This window comes from Humulus lupulus, chromosome 6 (assembly GCF_963169125.1).
Source record: "Humulus lupulus chromosome 6, drHumLupu1.1, whole genome shotgun sequence".
In the NCBI taxonomy this organism is placed as follows: Eukaryota; Viridiplantae; Streptophyta; class Magnoliopsida; order Rosales; family Cannabaceae; genus Humulus; species Humulus lupulus.
The window spans coordinates 119,915,980-119,928,127 of NC_084798.1; positions in this window are offsets into that span (position 1 = coordinate 119,915,980).

Here is a 12,148-nt window from a genome sequence, read left to right on the forward strand (position 1 = left end):
AAGTTTCTATATCCTATATCTTCTTAAACATCTCTAGACCTCATGTGCTGAGTACATCTAGAGAGCCTAAAATCAACTTGAGAATCCTACGTTTCCACACACATTATTGTGTGTTAGAGGATCGACTTGGAAGGTTAAGGAATGAGCTTTCATAAGGATAGGAAGACCATTGATTTTACTAAAAGACTCAAAGACACTTGATAGGCTACTAGAGTTAATATCCATTCCTTGTATGTGTTATTTAATATATCTATATATATGTGTTTCCTTAAAATATATGCATGATGACATGGCATGTTTAAGAGGCACATGGATAGCAAGTGAATGGTTATTGATGAAGACCTGATCGGCCAATGACTAGGATATCAAGAGGAAATTAAAGCTGCTCGATAGGCGCAAGGAATATGATGAGCAGCAGGAAAATAAAATGTGCGGATGCATGCGACTAGAGCTGCACGATGAATCAAGACATTCTTAGAAACGGTTATGAGTTAGATATTCCCAAGATATTTGATTATTTTTTAATGTAAATATCATTATTTATGTTACTATTTTGTTATACTTGTAACGCAAGTTATGGACGGCCCATATGTACATCCATGAGCCTAAAAATAGGACTCATATGATTCATTAAAAGGATGCGCAATTTTTTGTATTCAGAGAGAACAAGTGCTTTTATACACGATCTTTGTATTCAACTTCGGAGCTTGTGAAACTTAGTGAACCCTGGTTTGCTGATCGCATGTTTCGGAGTCTATATCAATAAAAAACACTAAGTGGACATAGGTTATTACCAATCGTTGGTGCCGAACCACTATAAAACCATCGTGTCGTTTTAATTCTTGTATTCAGTTCTATAATTCTTATAATATTTTGTGACTCCATGTCGTTGTCTAAATTGAGGGGCAACATTTTGGTGCTATCATTGAGAGCTTAAGTCAAGAACTTCAAGACAACAATGGCAAAGAACTACAGGAGAGCGGGTCAAGCTGGACAAACATCGGGAAATATGCCAAATCCACTTCCTCCACTAGGTGTAGCAGAGGACGAGCCACAGGTAAACTTGGAAAAGGAGGAGATGGATGCTGAAACCTTGCAAACATCTTTGGGAGTGTTGCAAGACGAATTAGCTACCCTAAAAGTTGACCAAGAGAACGTGGCTTAAACTATGGTAATGCAATAGATGGAGATCGAACGACAATGCCGGGAGTTGAAAGAATGACAGGCAGACATGGATCGTCGGAAAAAAGAAGCTACAGTGGCCTAACAGGCAGCCATTGAGTTGGCTCAAGGACATCCACCTGCTCCACCTAAACAAACCTCTCAGCCAGATCTGCCACCAAACTCTCACCCTCCTCAAAATCCACAATCGGATCACCCCCAGTGTCCTCCAAATCCAAAAGACCCAAGGATTCCACAGTGACCGGAACAATATCCAGTTGCTTAGCAGGAAAGGCAGACCCATAATCCTAATAGAAATAATGAGCAACAACAACCCTCTCGTGCTGGTCGAGGTAATACGCAGTAGCACAGAAAAATAGGTACGAGTAGCATCCCAGAAGCCCTAGACGTTAAACAGTTAACGAGCAGAACCCTCCTGGAAGGGGACAACGTCCCTCAAGAAGCAGGAGAAAATGGACTCAGGCTCTGCGGTCTGGGACCCCCCACGACCAAGCAATGTCCGAGGACCCAATTAATAACACAGACCTCTTCTTGTTTACCAAGACGGACCAGGGAGAAGAGAGGGTGACTGTGTGTACAGCAGGTCACGTACTCACAGGTCGCAATTCAGAGACGGCCATGATTACAATGAAATGAACTCTAGTGATGAACGGATTGTAAAACCCTCCTCTGATTGACAATCGACCAAGAAGCCAGAATGCTGGGGGGGAGCCCAAATAGCCCAAGATCTTTGACCGACTAGGTGCAAGCAAGCAGAAGCGAAGGGATGAGGATCTAAGGGATGTACTTAATGGCCGAAGGAAAATGCACGATGAGTACACCCCACCAGTACCGGGCGCTCCTGCAATACCAGACATTATTCAGGCTCAAATAGATGCCCTAAATTAGGTTGTGCAACAGCTAGTCGAGAATAAAATGTCCCATATAGAATATGACTGGAGAAAGGGAACCCCATTCATCAACAAAATTACTATGGCAGAAATCCCAAGCAAGTTCAAAATACTAGTATTGCCCAACTTTACTAGAAGAGAAAACCTGTTATCTCACGTGAATAAATTTGAGATACAAATGGACATCCAAAAGGTGTCTGAAAATGCTTGATGCAGAATCTTTCCTGCCACTTTATCTGATTCTGCCCAGGAATGGTACTTCAAGTTTCCACTGGCCAGCATAAGTTCAAGGGAAATGTTCGTTAAATAATTCTACGGATAGTTTTATGCTAGTTGGATACATCCGACAGAGGCCACTCAACTGGCTGACATCAGACAGATGGAAGGAGAGTCTTTCAAGGAGTACATTAAGAGATTTATGCGAGTAGCTGCTCGGGCCAAGACTATTGGAGATGAGGGAAAGATGATGGCCATCATAGTTGGAGTGCAATGCCAATATCCCCATTGGAGCAGCCTACAAAAAAATGGAGTCAAGAGCACTCAAGAATTTTTGCATCGAGCAAACAAGTAAATCAAGCTGGAAGAGGCTATCGCCAATGAAGGAAAGTCCCTAAGGGCCAACCAGGGCAAGAAGGAAGAGTCGACCAAAGCCACCAGTGGGTCTAACAAATCCAACGGAAATAACGACAAAGGTAATAATAAGAATGGAGGAAAAAAGGAAAATACTGATCAGATTACATCTGATAACTAGCACTCTAAACAGAACAGATACGAACCAAGGTTCACTAACTACACGACCTTGGTCGATAGCAGAGTAGAAGTGTATCATGCCAGCCATACCATAGTCCCTTTTAGGTGAGCAGCCCGATCAGAAAGAACATATCCAAGAGGGAAACGACCAACTTCTGTCATTTTCACAACTACTATGGCCATGATACCAGCAAATGTAACCAGCTGAAAGATGAAATCAAGTTCCTTATATGACAGGGACATTTGAGACGATATGTATGAGCAGCGGAAATTCCCAGCAAGGGACTAACGGAGGAAACGATCAGGCACCTATACGCTGGTAAGGCAAGAGAGAGATATGTCAGAACCCTACGTCACGAAGAGGATAAAGAGATTCTAAACAACGAGGAGCGAACTTCCAAAAAAGCTCAAACAGAGGAATAGTTAATAACTTTCTCTGAGCGAGACGCACAACATGTCCAATTCCAGCACTCAGATCCTTTGTTCATGGACGTAAAATTTCCAACGAGTATTGGTGGTGAAATGAGTATTGGTAGATACTAGAGGCTTGGTAAACATTCTATACATGTCTTCACTAGAAAGAATGAACTATCAGTGCAAGATTAAGAACCATGCAACCAGACCATATATGACTTCTCTAGTGAGGGATTAGCACCGACAAGGTCAATCAGACTTCCTGTCACGACAGGTATTGCACTCGCAAAGAAGACATTACTCTACTTTTATAGTAGTTGATTGTCCATCCGCGTATAACGTCGTCATTGGAAGACCTATCCTGGTAGATCTGCGAGCTGTAACTTCAGTCTGGGATCTGGCAATTAAGTTTCCAACCAATGCAGAAGTTGGGTGTGTGTTGGGAAATCAGTGAGAGGCCAGAGAATGTTACAACTGCTCGATTACAAAGGATAGAAGGGGCAGACCAGGGAGCAGAGTAGAAAAAAGGTTGCTAGTGGTAAAAGAGCCACAAGTCAAATCAGGTGAACAAGTAACCTGATAAGGCGCTAGCCAAAGTAAGGATATGGACTTAGATCCTCGCTTTGGGGATTTTGAGGAAAACACTGGACCCGTGGAAGACCTCGAGGAGGTCCAAATAGAAGAAAAATATCCGACTAGAGTTTTTAAAGTTGGTAAAAACTTAGAGACAACAAACAAATAAAGCTGGTGGAGATTTTGAGGAAGAACTAGGAGGTCTTTTCCTGGTCGCATAGAGACATGGTTGGGATAGACCTAGCAGTTATCAGCCATGTCATGACCATAGACAAAAACTACCCACCAGTACAAGAAAATAGAAGGATGTTTGACAACGGCAGGTCTAAAGACTTAAAGGAAGAAGTGGAGAAGTTAAAGGAAAATGGATTGATCACGGTAGCATTTTATCCATCTTGGGTCTCCAATCCTGTACTAGTCCCTAAACCAAATGGTAAGTGGAGGACTTGCATGGATTTCACAGACCTTAATAAAGCTTGCCCGAAAGATTGTTTCCCACTTCCAAGAATCGACCAGCAGGTTGATGCTACATCAGGACATGAAATTTTATCATTCATGGATGCATACATCGGCTATAATCAAATTAGCATACATCCACCTGATGAAGAACCCACTAGTTTTCGAACAAATATGAAGCTTTACTGCTACAAAGTAATACCCTTCGATTTGAAAGATGCTGGTGCGACTTACCAACGACTACTAAACAACATGTTCAAAGAATAGATCGGCAATAACATGGAGGTTTGCGTCGATGATATTCTAGTTAATTCGAGAAGAGCGGGTGAACACATCAAGGACCTATCGGAATGCTTCAACATCTTGAACAAATATCACATGAAGCTTAATCCTCTTAAGTGTTCTTTTGGAGTTGAATCAGGAATTTTTTTTGGATTCATAGTAAACTCGCGAGGAATCGAAGCCAATCCTAAAAAAATTCGAGCACTGATCGAGATGCAGTCACCAGCCAAAGTTAAAGATGTACAAAGCCTGATAAGGAGAATCCCAACTCTTAATAGATTCATATCTAAGAAAACGGACAAGTGCGTCCCCTTTTTTTAATCTAATCAGAGGAAACAAAAAGTTCAAGTGGACAGAAGGGTGCAAACAAGCTTTCCAGGCACTTAAGGCCCATATGTCGCGACCGCCCATTTTGTCCAAGTCGTTCAAAGGAGACACTTTGTACATCTACTTAGCCATAGCCGAGTATGCTGCCAGTGCTTTTTTAGTCAGGGAGGAAGACAACATTCAAAAGGCAGTGTATTACATAAGTAAAAGGCTCGTGGGAGAAGAATTATGCTATCCGGCTATAGAGAAATTGGCTTACTGCTTGATACTTGCATCAAGTAAATTGCGACCCCACTTTCAGGCTCATCCCATTGTAGTTTTTACCAACCACCCAATATGGCAAGTCTTAAAAAAACCAGAAGTTGCTGGTCAACTACTAAAATGGGCAGTTGAGTTAGGGAAGTTTGAAATTTCTTATGCACCTTAAGCAGCTATAAAGGGATAAGCCTTAGCAGACTTTATAGCTAAGTTCACTGGACTCCTAGCCAGCTAGCCGACCATAGAGTCTGAAGCTCAAGACCAATCCCCGCTTGGAAATTGTTCGTGGAAGGATCATCTAATGAGCATAACTCGGGGGCAGGATTGATTCTAATTACCCCTAAAGTGTATCAGTTTCATTGCACAATATGATTCAACTTCACTGCCTCCAACAATGAATCTGAATACGAAGCATTACTTGCAAGGTTGAGACTAGCAAAAGATGTGAATGTAATGTCACTAGAGATATAAAGCGACTCTCAACTAGTTGTCAATCATATCATCAGAGAATATCAGGCTACAGATCTTATGATGGTTGCGTATCTAAATAAGGCAAGAGACTTGCTAGCACAATTCGAGAAGTATACTCTACAACAAGTACCTCGCGAGCAGAATTCCAACGCCGATGCATCAGCCAAATTAGCAAGCGCTAAAGACGCCAACACATTGAGTATAGTACCGGTCGAACTTTTGACAACTCCCAGCATTCAAGTAGAAGAATCCTCCCTAGTAATACAGGTGTCTGATACGTGAATGACTCCCATTATTTGATATCTCAAACAGAGATGGTTACCTTCAGACATGAATAAGGCGAGAACATTATAAAGGCAATCAACTCACTTTATCTTGCTCAATGGAATTCTATATCAACAAGGATATTCATTGCCATTATTGAGATGTATTTCGAAGGATAAAACTAAGGAATTGATACAAGAAGTGCATGAAGGGTTCTGTGGAGATCATACTGGGGGGCAAAGTTTGTCAAAAAATATTCCCCGACAAGAATACTTTTGGCCTACAATGATTGAGGATTCTATGGAATTTGTTAAGAAGTGTAATAAATGCAAAAGATTCTCCAAGATACCTCGAGAAGCCCTATGGCCATTCACAGTTTGGGGAATAGGCTTGATCAAATTTTTGCCAACATGAAAAGGAAATTTCAAGTACGCAGTAGGCGATGTCGACTACTTTACGAAGTGGGCTGAAGTTGAAGCGCTCGTGCAATCACGACCAAAAAAGTGCTGGATTTCGTTGTCAAAAAAATTGTATGCCGAAAAAGATTGTATCAGATAATGGCACACAATTTGACAGTGACTTGTTTACCGATTTCTGCGAGCGGCATGGCATAATGAAGATTTTTTCATCAGTTTCCCATCCCCAAGCCAATTGACAGGTAGATGTTGTAAACAAAAATCTGAAGGGCACACTGAAGAAAAGGCTTGAAGAGGCAAAGGGAGCATGGCCAGAACAATTACTTGAAGTACTCTGGTCGTATAGAACAACACACCGAATGGCAACAGGCCATACGCCACTTTTCGTAGCCTATGGGTATGAAGCCATGTTACCAGTTGCGTTAGATCCACTCTTGCATAGATGGATAACATACTACAAAAATACAAATAACCAGTTATTAATGGAATCATTGGACTTTGTTAACGAAAGGCGCGAGCAAGCTCAACTATGAGTTGCAGCTTACCAACAAAGAGTTGCTCGATATTTTAACTTTAAAGTATGAGAAAGAAAATTCGACAGAGGAGACTTGGTACTTAGAAGGTTTTTTCTCAACACACGTGATCAGGCTGCAGGAGTACTTGGACCAAATTGGGAGGGTCCATATCAAATTGAAGAAATTCATCAACCAAGCACATACAAACTTGCTCGCTTAAATGGAGATCTCGTTCCTCGCTTTTGACTTGTATTAATTTTACATTTTACAAGTTTACGAATAAGGGTTGGCCAGTTAGATGGTTGGTCACTTATAAGTGTAAGATCAATTTTTGATCACTCGTATAGACACAAATTTTTGTCCATTTTTTATGAGATATAGAAGGAACTGTGCGCAGCCAATTATTGTATTTATTACAAGTATTTTCTCATTACGTGTGTTGTTTTGCTATATTATCATTGATTATTTATAAGTAAGTGAGCAGTAATGTTCGAACAAGTATTGGTCAATGGAAAATGACCGAGAACCTTAAAACTTCTCGATCACTTGGGGGGCATATAAGGTATTAAGCGAGCAAAGCACATTTTGTACATATGTAAATACACGAAAGAAATAAGAGAAATCATACTACGACACTTAGAGTATTTTTCACTTTTAGATACATTGCCTATCCCTTATCATCTATTTGATAAGGATGGCAAATTTAATTTTCCGACCAGTAGTTTTAGCTTGGACTTCTTCGAGGCAGATAGTAAGTATAGTAGTAGTTCCATAGATAACGTAGCGACCAATAATTGTAGTTCGGGTATAATACTTACAATTTCTTTTAATTGGTTTCCTTATCATGCAAAACTATTTCTTGACACTGTGAGCAATTGCTGCTCAGATGTAATTAGAAATTTTAAAAGTAAATAAAATTTCCTTGGGCAACAAATTGTATTAACAACGTAAACAGTCCGTTCGAGCGCTCTAGTTACATATAAAAAATATTATGTCTATTGTGCAGCTGTCGGAGGGTCCTGCTGAGGTTACTGGTCGACGGTGGTTCCAACCTCCTCTTCGGCTCCATTGATGCCCATTGCCTATGAAATTTCAGGAGATTCTGGGGCATTTTTCTCCTCTTCCAGGCGAGCAGCGCACTTAGCAAGTTCAGCCTATTTTACATACTAAGGAAGGTAATCAAAGTCTGCATCTTGATTGTTCCTCTAGAACATTTAAAGGTAGTTAAAGATGGCTCCTCAGAACCTCTCCAAATTACTGGCACTCTGCTCTTTGAGTAGTTTAACCCGATCCTCCAGTTTGTTGGCCTCCTTCATGTTTGCGACCAGATCTTCTTGCAGCTTGACTGCCTCCTTATAGTTGGTCTCAGAGGCTTCCTTGAACTTATCCTTAGCAGCAACAACTTTAGCCAAATCTTCTTTGCTCTTCTTTAACTCCTCGGTCAAAACAATAACTCTGTCCTTAGTAGCTTTGGCTTTGGCCTCCAATGCCTTGACATTGGCCTCAATCTCCTCGATGCGATGCCAACTATTGTTCACAGTCAGCAGACCCTACGACCAATAGAGAAAGAAGAAAAATAAAAGTAAGGATAGCATTGCTCGTGTATAAATGTTAACCTTATGGGCTGGAAAAACCGAGCTTTCCCAAAATATCCAAAATTGAATTTTCACTTCGATTTTGGACCCGAAATCAGTGTAAGTAAACCCCAATACTCCTTCTAAATATTCTTTTATGAATTACATTGCCTACAATACCTATTTTATTATATTATTTATGGGTGATTTTTTTCCTAAACCCGATTTACCCAAAACCCCATCATGAACATTCAAAATCCAGTTATGAAAACAGAGAAATCACAGCCAAAATGCATGAAAATTGTTACGAAGAAAAGAGGATGGTTTGAAAACTTGGAGTACGGATTATAGAAGAAATCACGAAGGTTTTGCTCGAAGTCGCTCGAAGATGCCTCAGATCGCACTGAAGTGTCTGACGTTTTTATAGGTTTTTCCTGAGTGTTCCTGAAGAGAGAGAATGGTTGTGTAAAAATGAAGTAAAGCAAAGAGGGGGTATTTATGTGGGTAAGGGGTATCTGATGAGGAATGATGATATTTGAAGGTTTTTGCATGGGGAACAGCAATAGTCGTCAAATCATTTATGGGAAACTGAAAGGATCATGATTACTTTCTTTTTCGAGGAGAGTAAGTACAGTCAGATGTCACAGGTTAGGAATGTTGGTTGAATAATTTTATTAAATGCCGATCGCATTAAAATAAACTTTGGGGGCAAATGCTTCCCTAAAATATATGCATGATGACGTGGCATGTTAAAGAGGCTCATGGACAACACGTGACTGGTTATTGATGAAGACCTGGTCAGCCAACGTCCAGGATATTGATAGGAAATAAAGTTGCTCGATATGCGCAAGGATTATGCTGAGTAGCAGGAAAAGAAGATATGCGGATGCATGCGACCAGAGTTGCTCGATGAATCGAGACATTCTTAGAAACTATTATGAATTAGATATTCCTAAGATAATTGATTATTTTTATATGTAAATATCATTATATTTGTTACTATTTGGTTATGCTTGTAAATCAAGTTAAGGACGCCCCATGGGCCCATATATACATCCATGAGCCTATAAATAGGACTCATATGATTCATTAAAGGGATGCAGAATATTTTGTATTCAGAGAGAACAAGTTCTTTTATACATGATCTTTGTATTCAACTTTGGAGCTTGTGAAACTTAGTGAACCCCAGTTCGCTGATCGCATGTTTTCGAGTCTATATCAATAAAAACACTAAGTGGACGTAGTTTATTACTAATCTTTGGGGCCAAACCACTATAAAACCATTGTGTCTTTTTAATTCTTGTATTCAGTTCTATAATTCTTATCATTTTTTGTGACTCCGTGTCGTTGACTAAATCGAGGGTCAACGGTGTATGATCCTGGCTGGAATTAATGATTTTTGGAGAATCCCTGTCCTATACATTCCGTTGAGTATTTTGATATTTTTCTTATTTAATACCAATAGGAATTCCCCCTAGGAGCTATGCTTCAGGAATTCGCAGAGGGTGCCGAAGTAACTTCTCGGGGATTTGAAAGATGTACACTATTCACTTGTCGCCATGTAGTCCCCTCTTCGAGAACTTCTCTGAAAGTACGTTACACACATTTCCATGTGTCCTTAGATGCTGACGTGGATGATAGGCCGAAAAAGACTTGGAACATTTTCCCCCCAAGTCTCTGGCGTACTTCGTGCGGTGGAGACTTCTTGCTAGTTGACACGGGGCAGATATTATTTGGGCACTTAGTTAGCAATTTCGTGCTTGATCAGACACATGTTAGCCATGGAGGTCACCTCAGAAATTGTGACCCCCTTAAAGGTCGAGACATGTGGTGCTAGCCTACTGGTCGGGTCCCTGCGAATGAATTACATGCGGGACACACCTGACACCTTTCGACTAGTTGGGACTCTGTGAATTCCCCTTCTAGTCTGTCCTGAGGAGTGGACTGTCAACTCAACATGCATCTCAAGATGGTACTTTCAAGGTCAACGATCAAATGGTACTCGAGTACCTACAATCACGATCTGTCCATTAATTTAAAATTTGAAAAAAAACCTTATTTAAACCAAAAGCTCTTCCTATTTCCCCTTCATCACAAACACTTTGCCATTGCGTTTCCTTCGAGTTACAGAATTCTTTTTACTTTCTCCATCAAATAAACTGCCTCACTTTCATTCACCATTCGGTCTAGAGCCAATCAACCACCTCAACAGTTTACCAAGGATATTTGAGGTCAAAGGGCATCGATATATTTGAGTGAGGAATACATATCATACTTATTGGTGTTTCTTATCGAGTAAGTCTCTTTCTCCAGGGTTTTCTCTTTCAAAATTTTCAACATGATTTATTGTTTATAGGTTCTCTTTAGGTTTAGCCTCTAATCGGCAATTGTTTGTGATTTATGAGGTTAGGGAATTCTAGTGTTTGCACCTCCTTTCTGGGTTTCCCCCCTTTTTCTTTTAGACCTCCATGAGAAATATATTTTCTTTTATGTTAATTGGAGTACTTTCGTAACGACCCAAATTTACTAATAAGGCTTAAGGGCCTTGATTAGTGTGTCAGGAGGGCATAATTGGAATATATGTGATTTAATGATTTGAAGCATGTTATATGGCTATTTGAATATTTGAGATGCATGACTATGTGTATTAGTATGCGTGTAGGCCCTGAATAGGTTAGAAGGGCATAATCGTAATTTTGGCCCATTGCGGGCATAACTGTATATATATGCGATAATTGTTGAGACCACATTATTATGTGGATATATCTGTGATCTATGATTCGAGACGATCCTAGTGAGCAGATTAGCAAATTAGTCACGGCATGGATTTATACCCGGCTCGGGGCGAGCCTGGGGGTATAAATGGGAATTTAGAGAATATATTGGGGTATATTCTGACAATGAGGAGTATAATTTGTGATTAATTAGGTATTGGGAAGTAAGCAGGAAATATTAGAGACACTTGAGGAATTAGCGGGAATTGAGTAAGATGACCAAAATGGCCCTAAGTGGATTAAAAGACTTAGGACTAAAGGGGAGGGAATTATGGTCATTTTTCTTTTAAGAGGTAGGTATTGCTGAGGCTTTATGCTTAGTGGAAGTTTTATAATAAGGTAGAAGTTTGAGAAAAGAAGAGAAAAGAAAGAAAAATAAAAGGAAGAAAGTAGGGCATTTTTCCAAGGGTCGGTTTATGCTTTCCTTCATCATTTTCTTGAGTTTTCTTGGAGCAAAGCTCAGAGGGGAGTTAGGTTAGGCTGAGCAACAAGAATTTTGAGCTAGGCTTGAAGGATTGGCAAAGGCTTAGCAAGAACACACCATCACTTAAGGTAAGACTTTGGAGTTTTCAGTTTCTGGTTTGGATTGTTTGAACTATGGTGTCTAAGCTGAATTGATGGGAACTTTAGGGGAATTCAAGCCAAGGATTGAGGAAGAGCAAGCTAAGGAGGTCTAGAAGCTAACTCAAAGTCAAATTTCCATCAAGGTATAAAATTCTAAGCTTTAAACTTTGAAGTTTTGATTGTTTTGCTGAGTTTCTGAAGTCTAGGAGCAACTATTGTGAATTTTGGGATTAGGGGTGCATGTGGTTAGGTTTTGTATGATTGTGGTGCTTGGGATGAGTGGAGTATGTTAATAAGCTTGTTTGTAAGTTTGGTTTAGGATTGTAAGAGTTTTGGTAAGGGTTGGCTCGGGGAAATCGCAAGAAAGGAAAATGCAGTTTTTGCTGTCTGTGACTAGCGATACAGCGCTAGCCTTTGGGCACTGTAGCGCTAGGCCAA